Consider the following 16,648-nt stretch of genomic DNA (forward strand, 5'->3'; position numbering starts at 1 on the left):
CAGGATGCTGTTGCATGACCAAGGCCTGAACATCTTAATTATTTATAAGTATGAGGAGCCCCTTGCTGTAGCCTGGAGTCTCTATTACACAAATTCTTTTTGTAAGGAATGTTTGCAAACAGGCTCACATTCAGGATATTTATTTGTTCACGTTGTGGCTCTTTAGCTATATTTGGATAGATAAGGTCAAAACTTGCCTTGAGAAACTCAACCTGTTATCCTTTCAGCAGGACTGAGTTGTTCTGTTATAGGCAACATGCTCAGTCTTCTTTGCACCTGCCGTCTAACTGTATCTTGGACAAGCCTCAGTCATACCCAGTCTTCCTGAAGTCTGAACACTTGTTAGGAGTAGGTGAAGTAGGGAGGTGATTGTTTAAATATGGTTTCTGTGCCTGCCTTCCTTAAATGTGGCTAAGGTCAACAGGACGGTAGCCAGAAATTTCTGGCAATTGCTATTTTGCAAATATTTAGAGTGACAGTTACTGTGAGGAGAGAGGATGTAGATGCAACTAAAACTTCTCAATATATTACTAAGGTAGCCTCCTTAATAATAAAGATCCTTTCCTAGGAAATCAAGGTTCTTTGTTCACCTAACATTTATGGTCCTTTGTCACTTTCCTTTTTTTTTTCCTTTTTTTAATTTTTAAAAATAAATATCATTTTGAGCATCTGTTTTCTTGAAAATGGTTCCTGGATATGTCACACATGGCATGGTGAATTATGACAAGAAGAGGTAGCAGAATGGCCAAGGTGAAGATGGTGGGAGCAAATTAGATTTTTTTTCTCCACGTTAACACTAGTTTTGTAAATTATAAGCAATTATTGAGCTCGAAACCTCCATCAGGCATGTACGTTTTTCTCTATGTATGCTGCACTTCACTAAAAATATTAGAAGAATTGTAGTTTGCTGAAATTTCCTTGATTCAATGTCTCTGAAAGTATGGGGAGCTATCATTAATAGAATAGCTTTTAAAGAAGGAGCTGCTGTAACCTCCATCAGCCTTACCTAGGTCAATGGAAAAATTTTTGACTTACCCTATTTTGGAGCCCAGATATTTGCACAGAAAGCAGAACATCTATTCTTTGCTCTTCTGCAAATCCTGGATGCCTTTTGTAGAAGTATCTGAGATTCTGTTCTCTTATTTCTTCTGAAGTTCACATCACAATATTTATTTTCTAAAGGGTTTCTATTATTTCTTTTGTATTTTTTAGTTCTCCACCCAAGAGGAGAAACATTTTTGATTGGCACCCCACAGCATTTTTCCTTTTGGCCCACGCTGAGAAGGTGTATCGAAACAGAAGTCTATCGATCCCTGGTTAGTCCTACATTTTCTAATGTGGGGCACTTCCTAAATCCTCCATTTGGCAAGAGCTGTCAGGTTATGTGCTCAGAAAAGGAAGAATCTTGGGGCTCTCAAAAGTGCACTTTGCTTTAGAAGACAAAAGTAAATTTATAAGCAGAATGAGCTTCTGCCATTTTTTAAAAGCAGAGATTTATATGCTAAGGGCAACCAGATAGCCATTGGGGTAGGTTAGTGGATCTGGGCCTCAATGACACACAAGCAAATTCCCTGGATTTTTAGAATAATTGGGCACAGTGTTAGATGAGGATGAACAGACGGCAATATTTGCTTCTGTGGATAAACACAGAACACAAAGCTCAGCTGCAGACTGACCCTGACTGGGCAAAGCCTGTGAAGACCCAGTCCTGAGTAGGGCACATCGTTCAGGGAGCTCTGGAGCCTCATTTCTCCCAACTCAGGTCCTTTCTTCATTCCCACTTTCTCTTTTGGGGCGATTGTGGGAGATTTTCTTTTGGGGCGATTGTGGGAGATTTTCTTTGTGATTTCAAAGTCTAGTAGTCCTGTCTCCTTTCTCTTCTGCTCTTTTTCCCTCACCGTGTTCCCCATCTCAGTGTCGGGTATTGGAGCTCCAGGGAGCTGAGAAGCTCCCACGCTTAGACACGTGGTGGCAGGTTGCTACCGACAGATGTGGATTTGATAAGTAAATATATGGAGGACAAGAGGAGCCAGGAGTCTCACTACCAGAGAAGGCAGCTGCACACGTGGAAAGGGAGAATGCTCGAGCAGGCCCTGTGGTGCTGGACTGGAATTGAAGGCATTGGTGTGAGCCTGAGAGGGCGTGAGAGCAGAAAACCTAACTAGCAACGAGCACACTGGGCTCCCACGTCTTGGCTTCTCTAAACCATTCTCCAGTAGAAAGATCTAGAGCTCCTTGGGGAAGTGGCCAAATCCAGGACTGGAACAGGGAAGCCAAAGATGAGACTGGAACATTCTATTGTGCTAGCATGTGAGAAAGTGCCATCATCACAGAATGGTGGGGACATGCCAGATGGACACAGAAGCCAACCTGGGGGAACCCTGACTGGCCGGACCTGGGACAATATGATAAAAAAAAAAAGAAGGTAAAGATAGTAACAGATCAGAACCCTATTTTACACAAATAGGAATGAGTCCCTATGGATGCAATTGAATAAATGAATAAATAAATGTGGGGAAAAGAAAGATTTTCCTTAGAGTAGAATGCCATCTAATAAATGTAAATGAAATGAGAAATTAGAAAATCATTATAATTAGAAAATGGTAGTAACAGTTCAGCAAGAAATATCGATGAATGCTATAATGCTAGTAAATGTTTGATGAGGAATAAGATATTTGCAGTCTTGAAGTACCTCCTCAGAAAATACTATTAAGGACAAAGGGACATATAGTAAACTTTAAAGCAGAGAACTATACAGACACCACCCTAACTAAATGATCAAATTAGCAACATGATTAATGGTGCAAGTCAAAATTGTGTATCACTGCGGAAAGACAAACACTGTATGATCGCACTTGACTAGGATTTACATTTATTAGGTGGCATTCTACTAGAAGGAAAAGCTTTCTTTTCTCTACATTTATTCACTTGCATCCATAGGGACTCAATCCTAATTTTGTGTAAAATAGGGTTATGATCTGTTACTATTTTTACTTTTTTTCTTGATCATATTATCCCAGTGTTGTCCCAGGTCCAGCCAGTCAAAGCTCCCCCGGTTGGCTTCTTTTTTTTTGTTTTTGTTTTTTTTTTTGAGACGGAGTCTCACTGTGTCGCCCAGGCTGGAGTGCAGTGGTGTGATCTCGGCTCACTGCAAACTCCACTTCCTGGGTTCACGCCATTCTCCTGCCTCAGCCTCCGAGTAGCTGGGACTACAGGCGCCTGCCATTCCGCCCGGCTAATTTTTTGTATTTTTAGTAGAGACGGGGTTTCACCGTGTTAGCCAGGATGGTCTCGATCTCCTGACCTTGTGATCCGCCTGCCTCGGCCTCCCAAAGTGCTGGGATTACAGGTGTGAGCCACTGCGCCCGGCCTCCGGGTTGGCTTCTCTGTCCATCTGGCATGTCCCCACCATTCTGTGATAATGGGACTTTCTCATATGCTAGCACAATACAATGTTCCAGTCTCATCTTTTGCTTTCCTGTTGTAGTCCTGGATTTGGCCACTTCTCCAGGGTACCCTGTTCTTTCTAGTGGAGAATGGTTTGTAGAAGTCATTTTTAGTAGAGACAAAAAATAAAAATAAAAAAATTAGCTAGGCATGGTGGCATGCACCTGTGTCACTATGTCACCCAGGCTGGCCTTTAACTCCTGGGCTCCAGTGATCCTCCTGCCTCGGTCTTCCAAGGTGCTGGGATTATAGGTGTGAGCCACCATACCAGGCCCATAGATTTAGTTTTAATAGGTAATGTCAAATGGTTTTCCAAAGTGTTTGTAGCAATTTACACTCTAACCAGCAATACGTAAGAGGTTTGTTTTCTCGACATCCTTAACACTTGGTATTTTTAGTTGTTTCTAGCAGGAAAGGCGTGGTATTGAACTTTGAGGGCTAGTGAAGTTGGCACATTTTTCTGTTGATTGGTATTTGAAGCCCTTCTTTTGTGCAGCATCTGATCAAGTCATTTGTCAATTTTTATCACATGCTTTATCTTTTTCTTAATGATTTCTAAGTGTCCTTTATATATTCTAGATGAGTTCTTTGTTAGATATACTTATGATTATCTTCTTCCACCCTTTGAGTTGCTTTTTTTTTTTTTTTATTTTTTTTTGAGACAGAGTTTTGCCCTGTTGCCCAGGCTGGAGTGCAATGGCGTGATCTTGACTCACTACAACCTCCGACCTCCTGGGTTCAAATGATTCTCCTGCCTCAGACCCCTGAGTAGCTGAGATTACAGGCACCTGCCACCATGCCCGCTAATTTTTGTATTTTTGGTAGAGGCGGAGTTTCACCATGTTGGCCAGGCTGGTCTCCAACTCCTGACCTGGTGATCCGCCCACCTCAACCTCCCAAAGAGCTGGGATCACAGGCATGAGCTACTACGCCGGCCCTGGATTGCATTTTACTCTCTTGCTGGGGTCTTTTGATGAACAGAAGTTGTTAATTTAAATATGAGTTTTTAACGACTTTTTGTTTTACCCTTAAGTTTTTTGTTTGCTCTTTTCAAGAAATCTTGCTTGCTCCAAGGTCATGAAGATGTTCTCTATAGTTTTCTCTAAAAGCTCGTTACATCATTTGCATTTAGACATGCAAACCATCTGGTATTGATTTTTTTGTATCGTGTGCTGGGGGTTAGTATATTTCTTTCATATGGATTTAAAATTTGCTTAGCACTGCTTATTGAAAACATCATGTTTTCCCTCACTGCGCTGAAGTCTCATCTTTGTCATAAATCAGACGAATGTGCATGTATGCTTGGGTGTACTTTGGACACCCAAGTTAAAAACCTTTGGTTTTTAATGCACAAGCCTCAGAGAACACACATCTCTCATTATGGAAGGTCTTTTTTTTGGCCAATATTTATATAGGAAAAACTATCTATTTATGTTCCTGAAACTCAATATATATTTTAACAAAATGTGCAGCAAAAGCCTCAATTGCGTCCCAAATGTAATTGGTAGAATGTGCAAATCACTGTGGATGTCGTTAAAAAGTGCTGAGTGTCAACAAAGGCGTTGTGCTTCTCAAATGTTCTTGCTTTTATCTAAGACCCTTTGCTGCATCCAAAACAATGGGTAACAGTCGTGTTGGTGGTTACAGTTTTAACTTGACAGTTTGTTATTTACATGTGGGTGTTTTGCTGTGTTTTAGTGATCTTCAAGAAAATTAGGGGGAGGTATTTTTGTTTATATGATTTGCCTTAAATACAGTAGAAAATAAAATCCTGGTTTTTATGAAGATGTCTGATTTTCAAGGGATTCTTCTGTTAAGCAGTAGATGCCTGCATTTTGCTCACCAGCTCTCAGTTCTATGTGGACTTAAGGATACCAATGCAGAATTTATTTGCAAGCAATTTAGGACTCTGATTTTGCAATTACGCAAGTGTCCTTTTCAATTCCTTTATTCAAAACAGGATGTGTTAATTTTGGAAAAATAATAGTTAAATGTGTAAGTTTATGAAACCCTAAGCTTAAATTCTGGTTAGACACACCCTGGTTTCCTGTACCTTTTTTTCATTACATATATTTATAATTTTTTCATTTTATATTTATATGCATTTTGAAATTTTACAATAGTTTTAGGTTTACAGAACGTTTGTGAAGATAATATAGAATTCTCATGTAACAGATACCCAGTTTGGGTGATTACTATTTTATATTAGTATGGTCATAATTGTATTGTATATTATTGTATATTGTACATAATTGTATGTTAGTATTTGTCATAATTGATGAACCGATATTGACAGGATATGACTAGCTGAAGCCCATACTTTATTCACATTTCCTTAGATTTACCTAATACCCCCCTTTTTTGCTCTAGGATCACATGAAGGATGCCACATTACATGGAGTGGCCCCATTTCCTTAGGCTTCTGTCAGCTGCAACACTGTCTCAGACCCCTTGTTCTTGATGACCTTGACAGTGTTGAGGAGTATTGATCAGATATTTTGTAGAATGTCCCTTAATTAAAATTTGCCTGATATTTTTCTCATAATTAGACTGGGGTAGTGGGTTTTTTGGAGGAGGACCACAGAGGTAAAGTGCTGTTTTCCTCATATTGTGAAGGGTACATATTGTTAATATGATTCATGACTGTTAATGTTCGCCTCGATGATTTAGCCGAGATAGTGTTGGTCAGGTTTTTCCATCGTAGACTGGCTCTTTTTCCCCTTTACCTGCTGTAGTTTTTGGAAGGAAGTCCCTAGTTGTAGTCCACTCTTACGAAGTAGAGAGTTACACACTCTCTTCCTTGAGTAACTACGTAAGTAACTACGTAAATTATTTGGAATTCTTCCACATGAGAGATGCCTCTTTTCCTTCACTATCTATGTATTGGATCATTTATTTATACCAGCATTAATTTTATTTATGATTACTTTATACTTCGGGTGATAATGTAATACAACTTTATCTTGTTCAAATCGCTCCAGCTTTGGCCAGCGGAAGCTCTTTCAGTCGGCTTCTGTGCCCTTTTAACGTGCCCCTATTCATGTAGGTTTTTTGTGGGGGCTCTTTCTTACTTTTTGGCACTAAAAGAGGCTCCAGGATCATCTTACATATATCTTCTCCTCCAATCCTAGAATCAGTCATTTCTTCAAGGAACTCTGGTTTCTTTTGTTGAAGGTTGATATTAGAAATCAAGATCTATATGCTATATATGTTCACTGCTACTGGAGTGTCATTTCTTTCAGACATTCTCACATGACAACATAAAATATAGTGTTAATGCTAACATATATATTCTATATGTTACCATCTGTATCTAGATAAAGCTAAACATAAGCTCATCCTGAGGTCACCAACTTTAATCCACTACCACATGGATCATTTTAGCCTCCCCCTTTGCTTAACTGTAACCTCCCACTCCAACAGTAAGAAATCTGACTCTCATTTACTTAATAGTTCGATTAGAGTATAAATGTGTAGCAGTTTCAGAACCTTGAGCCCCTTCCCCCATATGAAACAACTGTATCAACTAGGGAATAGTGCTTATGTGCAGTTCCTTTTGCCTTTAGTCTTACAGACTCCACTCATTTCCAAAGTTACTTGTCTACACATTTCTCCTAACCTCTTCAGTAAAGTATATTCATACTTTTGTAATGCCAGGTATGGGGGAATAATACAGGTCAATTCTTTGGTCACAATATGCATTCCATCCTGGGAAATATAACTTCCTAAATGATTTTTTTAAAATGTAAATACATTAAGGTTCACTTTTCGTGCTGTCTATGGGTTTTGATAAATGCATATTACCACGTAGCCACCATTACAGTATCATAGAAAATAGTTTCATCATCCTAAAAAAATACCCTATGCTTCATCTTTTTGAGGGCCACCTCAAATCCTCTAGAGTCATTGATCTGCATTGCCAGTGGTTTTCCAGATAGCGTATAAATGGAATCTTATAATATGTAGACCTTGACAATATGCATTTGAAATTTATTCATGTCTTTTCCTAGATTGATACCTCATTTCTTTTTAGCAGTGGATAACAGTCATAGTCTGGATGTGGCACAGTTTATTGATTTACCTGTTGAAGGACATCTTGGCTACTTCCACGTTTTGGTGATTATGAATGAATATGTGCTGTAATATATACATGCATGTTCAGGTTTTTTTGGTGGACACGTATTTTCAAATTGGTTGGGTAAATACCTAGGAGAGTCATTGCTGGATCATATATGGCAAGACTGTGTTTAGCTTTGTAAGAAACTGTCAGTCTCCCAACATGGCTGTACCATTTTGCATTTCCACCAGAAATGGATGAGAATTACTGTTGCTCTACATCCTTGCCAGCTTTTTGTTTAATTTATTCTTTCTTTTGCTTTCCTGTTTTCAATTGCATTGATTACTGCTCTGATAATTATGTCCTTCCTTTGCTAGCTTTGAGTATATTTTGTTCTTCTTTTTTATAGATTCTGTGGGCAGAAAGTTATGTGACTGATTTAAGACTTTTCCTTATTTCCAACGTAGGGATTTTGGTGCCACAAATTTTCCTTTCAGCATGGCTTCGGTTGTGTTCCAAAATTTTTGATTTGTTCCGTTATCATTTTTCTTCAGTTAATGCCTTTTTTATAATATTTCTTGAGACCTATTATTTTACTCATGGATTATTTAGAAGTGTGTTCTTTAGTTTTAAATATTTGCAGATTTTCCTATTATCTTTCTTTTTTTGTCCTAGTTTAATTGTAATCAGGAACATACTCTATGATGTCAAGTTTTTAAAATTTTATTAAGGTTTATCTCATGCCCAGGGATGTAGTCTATTTTCATATTTTTTTGTGAGAACTTGAAAGAAGATGTATTCTGCTGTTGTTAGTTAGAGTGTCTTATAAATGTTGATTGAATCCTGTTGGTTGATAGTGTTGTTGAGTTCTTCTATATCCTTGTTGATTTTCTGTCTAGTTCTGTCAATTGTTAAGAAAGAGGTGTCGAAGCCTCCAACTGTAATTGTGGATTTGTTTATTTCTCCTTCTGATTTTATCAATTTTTGCTTCTCATATTTTGCAACTCTGTTGTTTGGTCCATATGCATCATTTATTGAGCTTCGTCTTCCATTACTATAATATTCAATTCTAAAATTTCCATTTTTTAAATTTATACCATCTATTTCTTCACTGAGACGTCATATTTTTGTTTAGGCTTTCTAGTTTTAAGTTTGTTTTTATTTTTTTAAGCATATTTGTAATTGCCCTTTGAAACATTTTTATTACACTGCTTTAGAATCACACTAATTCTAACATCTCTGTTATCTGGCGTTGGCATCTATTGATTTTATTTTTGCATTCAGTTTAAGATGACCCTGATTCTCAGTGTAATGAGTAATTTTCATTTGAAACTTGAACATTTTTGTATTACATTCTGAGACTATGGATCTTCTTTAAGCCTTCCGTTTTACCTAGCTTTCTTTGACATTTCTCTGACAGAGGGTGGGGCAGGGGCACCACCTCCTTGCTGCCAAGTAGGGGTGAAGTTTAGGGTTTCCAACTCTGCCTCCACTGGTGACCGAGGGTGAGCCCCTCACTCCTGCCTTGTGGGTTTGGGAGTTCTGGTTCCCTGCGCCATCTTCCATGACACTGCTGTGGGGACACCTGGTTACTACTGGGTGATGGTGAAAGTGCTGACTTTCCACTAGGTCTACTTGACACCAACCCAGTAGTGAGGAAGAGGGACTCCTGTTTACTGCCAGGTATGAGTGTAAGTCCAGGTTCTTCATATGGTCTTCACTGACAGAGTGGTAGTGGGTGGACACTCCCTACCAGATGGTGGGATGAAAGTACTGGTTACCTATTTGATCTTCTCTGACATTACCCCAGGGGGAATGTTGTTGTGTCTTGTAACATCTTTGCAAGGATGGAAATTTAGGCTTCCTCATCCAACCTTTGCTGATATTGAGTAGAGGTGAGGCCACAGATTTGCTGTGTGTTGGCTAGAGTAGAGCTGTCATTGCCTGAAGATTTTCTGTTTTTCCAAAAAGATTTTTCCTTTGTCCTTTGGCATTTCTGGGGTGTCAGTTTCTTTAGCTTCTAGTCTGGAATTTATGAAACACAAAGAAAATCCAGGGAACTCAGCACTACGTTATTCTGCAGAGCCCATGCCTTAGTCAGGCTGCCTTCTCCCCTCTACCTTTCAGAGTCTTCTTGGGTTTTTGGATGTACTTATTGGAAAAATAGGGGAAAGTACACTAACTTTATCTTCTTCAGAAGCAGAAATTCCTTGATCTAATTTTTATCATTTCTTTTATTTCTACTTGATTTAGGCTTATGTTTGATTTCAGTTTCTTAAGGTGAAAGCTTAGATTATTGGTTTGAGATATTTCTTTAATAATATATGAATTTAATGCTAGAAGTTTCCTTCCAAGCACATGCTTTCACTACTTCCCACAAAGTTTAGTAATTTGTATTTTAATTTTTATTTAGTTCCAAATAAATTTTGATTTCTCTTGAGACATCTTTTTCTCATGGATTATTTAGAAGCATACTGTTTAATTTCCAAATATTTTGGGATTTCCTGGTATCTGTTATGGATATTTAGTTTAATTTCATTGTGCTCTGAGAACGTACAGGTATACCTTGTTGGATGGCACTTTGCGATACTGCGTTCTTTACAAATTGAAGGTTTGTGGCAATCCTGTATTGAGTGAGACTGTTGGCACCATTCTTTCAATGGTGGGTGCTTGTGTTGTGTCTCAGTGTAATATTTAGTAATTCTTACACTATTTCAAAGTTTTTCATTATTATTATATCTGTCATAGTGATCTGTGATCATTGATCTTTGATGTTACTATTGTAGTTGTTTTGGGTGTCATGAGCTCTGCCCATATAAGCTGGCAAACTTAATTGATAAGTGTGGTGTGTATTCTGACTGCTCTACTGACCAACCATTTTTCTGTCCCTCTCTCTCTCTATCTCTTTGGGCCTTGCTATTCTCTGAGACATAACAATATTAAAATTAGGCCAATTAATAACCCTACGATGACCTCTAACTGTTCAAGTGAAAGTGGAGTCACACATCTCTCACTTTAAATAAAAAGCTAGAAATGATTAAGTTTAATGAAGAAGGCTTGTTGAAAGCTGAGATGGGCCAGAAGCTAGGCCACTGTGCCAAACAGTTAGCCAAGTTGTAAATGAAAGAAAAAGTTCTTGAAGGAAATTGAAAGTGCTACACCAGTCAATGCATGAATGATAAAAAAAGTGACACAGCCTTATTGCTGATGTGGAGAAAGTTTGAGTGGTTTGGATAGAAGATCAAACCAGCCACAGCATTCCCTTAAGACAAAGCCTAATCCGGAGCGAGGCCCTAACTCTCTTTATTTCTATGAAGACTGACAGAGGTGAGGAAGCTGCAAAAGAAAAGTTGGAAGCAAGTAGAGGTTGGTTCATGAGGAAAGATGCTGTCTCCATAACATAAAAGTGGAAGGCGAAGCAGTAAGTGCTGATGTAGAAGCTGCACAAGTTGTCCAGAAGATCTAACTTACATAATTGATGAAGGTGGCTGCACCAAACAACAGATTTCAATGTTAATGAAACAGCCTTATTTTGGAAGATGCTATCTAGGACTTTCACAGCTAGAGAGGAGTCCATGCCTGGCTTCTAAGCCTCAAAGGACAAGCTGACTTTTTTTTAGGGGCAGATACAGCTGGTTACTTTAAGTTGAAAGCTCATTTACCATCTCATAAATCCTAGAGTCCTTAACAATTACGCTAAATGTACTCTTCCTGTGTTGTCTACATGGAACAACAAAGCCTGGATGACTGCACATCTGTTTACAGCATGGTTTACTGAATATTTTAAGCCTACTACTGAAACCTGCTGTTCAGAAAAAGATTCCTTCCAAAATATTATTGCTCATTGACAATGCACCTGGTCACCCAATAGGTTTGCTGGAGATGTACAAGGAGATGAATGTTGTTTTTATGCCTGCTGTCACGACATCCATTCTACCACCCATGGACCAAGGACTAATTTCAACTTTCAAGTCTTATTATTTAAGAAATACATTGCATAAGGCTATAGCTGCCATAGATAGTGATTTCCTGGTGGATCTTGGCAAAGTAAAGTGAAAACTTTCTGGAAAGGATTCATCATTTGAGATGTCATCAAGAACATCCATAATTCATAAGAGGAAGTCGACGTTTCAGTATTAACAGGAGTTTGGAAGAAGTTGATTCCAACCCTTGTGAATGACTTTGAGTGGCCAAAGACTTCAGTGGAGGAAGTCGCTTCAAATGTGGTGGAAATAGCAAAAGAACTAGAATTATAAGTGGAGTCTGAAGATGTGACTGAATTGCTGTGATCTCATAAGAAAACTTGAACATATGAGGAGCTGCTTCTTAGACATGAGAAAAGAAAGTGGTTTCCTGAGATGGAAACTGCTCCTAGTGAAAATGTCGTGAACATTGTTGAAATGACAACATAAACTTGGTTGATAAAGCAGCAGCAGGGTTTGCGAAGATTGACTCTAATTTTGGAAGAAGTTCTGCTGTGTGTAAAATGCTATCAAATAGCATTGCATGCTACAGAGAAATCATTTGTGAAGAGCAGGGTCAATTGACAAAGCAAACTTTATTATTGTCTTATTTTAAGAAATTGCCACAGCCACTTCAGCAACTACCACCCTGATTAGTCAGCAGCCATCAACATCAAGGCAAAACCCTCCACCAGCTAAAAGATTCGGACTTTCTGAAAGTTCAGATGATCATTAGCATTTTTTAGCAAGAAAGTATTTTTAATGTATATACTTTTTTCCAGACCTAATGATATTACACACTTAATATATTACAGTATGTTATAAATACAATTTTTATATGCACTAGAAACCAAGAAATTTATGTGACTCATATTATTGCGGTATTCACTTTATTGTGGTGGTCTGAAACCAGACTCACAGTATCTCCAATGTATGCCTATACTTTGTATGATTTCTATTCTTTTAAACTTGTTAAAGTGTTTTTTATGGCTCAGCATATGGTCTATCTTGGTGAATGTTCCACCCAAGCATGAGATAAACCTGCTGTTTTGGATGGCATATCCTATAAATTAGATGAGGCTGATTAATAGTGGTATTCAGGTCATCTATATCCTTATTGATTTTCTGTCTGCTTGGTCTATCAATTACTGACAGATGTTTACAGAAGTCTCTAATAAGGTTTGGCTCTGTGTCCCCACCCAAATCTCATCTCAAATCATAATCCCCACGTGTTGAAGGAGGGGCCTGGTGGGAGGCGATTGAATCATGGGGGCAAACTTTCCCCTTGCTATTCTCATAGTAGAGATCTCATGAGATCTAGTTGATTGCAAGTATGTAGCACTTCCCCTTTCACCCTCTCTTCTTCCCGCTGCAGCCATATAGGACATGCTGACTTCCCCTTTGTCTTCTGCCATGATTGTAAGTTTTCTAAGGCCTCCCCAACCATGCTTCCTGTACAGCCTGTGGAACTGTGAGTCAATTATGTCTTTATAGCATTATGAGAATTATGTCTTTATACAGTCTCCAATTATAATGGTAGATTTGTCTATCTCTCCGTTAAGCAGTGGCAGTTTTTTTTGAGTCACGTGTTTTGATGCTTTTTTATTAGATGCATACATCTTAAGGATTGTTATATCTCTTGGATAATTTACCTCTTTATCATTAAGTAATGCCCTCCTTTATCCCTAGTAATAGTCCTTGTTTTGAAGTCTGCATTGTCTGTAATTAATATGCCTACTGTAGCTTTCTTTTGTTAGTATTAGCATGGCAAATATTATTCTATTCTTTTGTTTTTAACCTGAGTTGCCATATTTGAAATGGGTTTCTTATAGATAACATTTAGTTTGTTCTGTTTGTTTTTTAAGTGGCTGAAAATCTGGTGATTGGTATATTTAAACTATTTATGTTAAATTAATTATTGACATACTTGGATTAATATGTGCCATTTTTTAAACTTTATATTTGATGCCTTTGTTTTGTGTTTTATATCCTCATTTATCTGCCTTCTGATTTTTAATTAAATATTTCATATGAGTCCATTTTACTTCCTTTCTTAGCATATCAATTATATGTCTTTTTACAAATTTTTGTGGTTGTCCTAGAGGTTGTAATATAATTTTTAACTAATATTTATCCTTCTTCCACCTCCTTCCAATAACATTATACTATTCCTCATGTAGTGCAGGTGCCTTACAAGAGAGTATTTCCAATTTCTTATTCCTTGAGATATTGCTGTCATTTTATTAATCTATGTGCTTAATCACTCGATACATCATTATTACTCATGCTTTGGACAAACTATTATCTTTTATATAAATTAAGATGAATTAATTACTTTATTACCTTTATTTCCTCTGTGTTGCTCTTTTTTCTTTATGTAGATCCATGTTTCTTCGGCTTATATCACTTTCCTTCTGCCTGAAAAACTTTTATCATTTCTTTCAAGGTAGGTCTGCTGGTGTTTTTTTTTTTTTTTTCTTGTTTTTGTTCATCTGAGAAAGCATTTATTTCTTCTTCATGTTTGAAAGATAGTTTCACCAAATATAGAATTCTAATTCTGGGTTTATGTTGTTTTCTGTCAATCCTTTAAGAATTTCACTCTCTTTCTTGCATGGTTTCTAATGAGAAGTTTGCTGTAATTCTTATCCTTGTTCCTATACAGGTAACATCTTTTATCCCTCTCTGGCTTTTCAGAAGATTTTCTGTCCTTGATTTAAAATTTTTGATTATTATATACCTAGTTTCATTTTGTTTTAGTTTAGTTTAATTTGTTTGTTGCATTTATTCTGGTTTGTGATCTTTGAGCTTCAGGAACTGTGATTTGATGTCTTCCATTAATTTTGGAAAGTTCTGTGACATCATTACTTCAACTATTTCTTCTGCTCAGATATCTCTTCTTCCTCTGGTATTCCACTTACATGTATTTTTTCCCTAGTAGGTGAGAAAGGAAACTAGAAGGTGTTGGAGTGGAAAGAGATCCCTTCTACCTGCTGAATAAATTTCTGGCAAAATATTTTCCTCTAGAAAGCAGGCTTGTGTTGTGGAAACTACTCTGGGCATATTATATAGTTTATCTCTCTGCCAGAGTCATATGTGCATTTTTCTCAGATCTTCATCATGTGAACTTGGTGGAGTTCTCAGAAGTAAAGCTCAAGGAAGCGTGGCTGCATTCCGCCTCCAATAGTGTGGTTTCAAGACGTTTATTATTCTTATGCTCGTCATACTCAGCATCCAGCTTGATTAATGGATTCATCAAAATGTTTAAGTGTTGAATTTAAGTGTGTTTGCCAGTTTATGGCTCCAGCAACTTCTGCTCCAGGTAACAGATTTCAGCTGTGACTCCCTATATGTTTCTCCAGAATCTGGGGAGAAGTTGCCCTACTATCTCACTTCTCTAATAAGTTCAGTAAGAGTCATTGATTTTCACTTTGTCCAGATTTTTCCTGCTGTAAGAAAAAGAGTGATGACTTCCAAGCTCTTCACATGCTGGAGGTGAAACTGGAAGTCTTTCACACTACATTTTCATCGTCATTTATCTGAGTTCATTACAGAAAGAGACTGTATCTTCAAGATCTAGAATGCTAAGTGAAAAAAGATTCAATTATGATCATTGGTTAAATATAGTAAGTGCTCATTAAAAATAGCTATTATTATTACCATTTAAAAATATTGAAGCCTGCCCAAAGATTAAGCAAATTAGCTTATTAATCGATAAGCAGAAGACGTTATCCCAGGAACTTTGATCCAAATGTCATATTCTTCTGGTCTGGTGTGGTGGCTCACGCCTGTAATCCAAGTACTTTAGGAGGCTGAGGCAGGCAGATCACTTGAGGTCAGGAGTTGAAGATCAGCATGGCCAACATGGTCAAACCCTGTCTCCACTAAAAATACAAAAAATTAGCCAGGCATGGTGGCACACGCCTGTAATCCCAGCTACTCGGTAGGCTGAAGCAGGAGACTCACTTGAACCCAGGAGACAGAGGTTGCAGTGAGCCGAGATCGTGCCACTGCACTCCAGCCTGGGCAGCACAGCCAGATTGAATCTGAAAAAAAAATCATATTCTTCCTATAAAACAGAAAACAATAAAATTCTTTTTAGTTTAGTGTATATTATGCTGCATTTACTAAGTGATACATATAACTGAAAAGAGAGGAAAATAATAAGTGCTGAAGTAATGGTGGCTAAATTTATACAAGTTATTTTTAGAATATATATACAGGGTAAGACTCACTTGGTTGAAGGAGAGAGTGTACTTTAGATGTTTTATAGAAAGCAGAGTAAGCAAAATGAGTAGTATTGTTTGATGGGACATGAACTATCATATGACATGAAGCTAGGGAGTAATATGGAACTAAGATTCCTATTTAAAAATAAAAATAATTCCATCTTGTGATTTATAAATCCTGACAAGTAGTTCTCTTCTTCATGTAAGAATGACCAGTCCATTAACTCTTTGATGTGCCATAGCCATGGCATTTATTACTGATGGTGCCATACTGTCTTTGTCTGAGCATTTGTCTTCCCTCCTACACTGTGAGGTCCTGGACATTGGGAACCAAGACTTAGAAAGGGCACGTGGAGAGAATGGATGCATGCAGGCTATGCAGGGTGGCAGGTCTGTTTCTGCCTGGAGATGGGTGCGTCAATACTCAACAGCTCCTAAGGATGAGCTAACATACATGTGCCAATTGAAATTACAAACTGAAGAAGGGCAGTGCTAACCAAGAGAAACATGATGCAGCAAAATGATTTCACCGTGAATGACCCAGCTAAGTCATTGCATTAAGTAATGACGTGAAAGCTTCCCTGAGATGTGCCTTTAGTGAAACCACTCAAATGTGCTTTGGGCTTGCAGAGTCCTCCTCATCCTATGATCAAAGCCTGGGAGCTAGAGATGGACTTGTTTTCCTCATCTATAACCTGATATACAAAAGATACCCAGAGAGGAGAGGCCACTTGCTTGAACTAGACATGTTGTTCCTCTCTGTCGGCCCATAATTGTGCTTCTCTCAACTCCTCTGGACTGTCAGCTTGAAGATGAGTTAGCCTGTGGGGTGTGGTGTGAGAGGCCATCATCGGATGGCCTTGAAAATTTGGGGTATAGTCTTTGATCCAGCTCTTTTCCATGGCATTCTCTGAAGTGAATTCCTTTTGTCCCCCAAACTCGTAATTTCTTTCTCA

The 16,648-nt window shown here is 38.0% G+C and overlaps 1 protein-coding gene across 1 annotated transcript in view; it reads left to right on the forward strand.

Moving 5' to 3' along the window:
- The window catches only part of ACTR3B (actin related protein 3B), a 980,748-nt gene that overhangs the window by 572,680 nt on the left and 391,420 nt on the right, over nt 1–16,648 (forward strand). The window lies entirely within an intron of this gene.

The sequence above is a fragment of the Pan paniscus genome, chromosome 6, assembly GCF_029289425.2.
Source record: "Pan paniscus chromosome 6, NHGRI_mPanPan1-v2.0_pri, whole genome shotgun sequence".
NCBI lineage: Eukaryota > Metazoa > Chordata > Mammalia > Primates > Hominidae > Pan > Pan paniscus.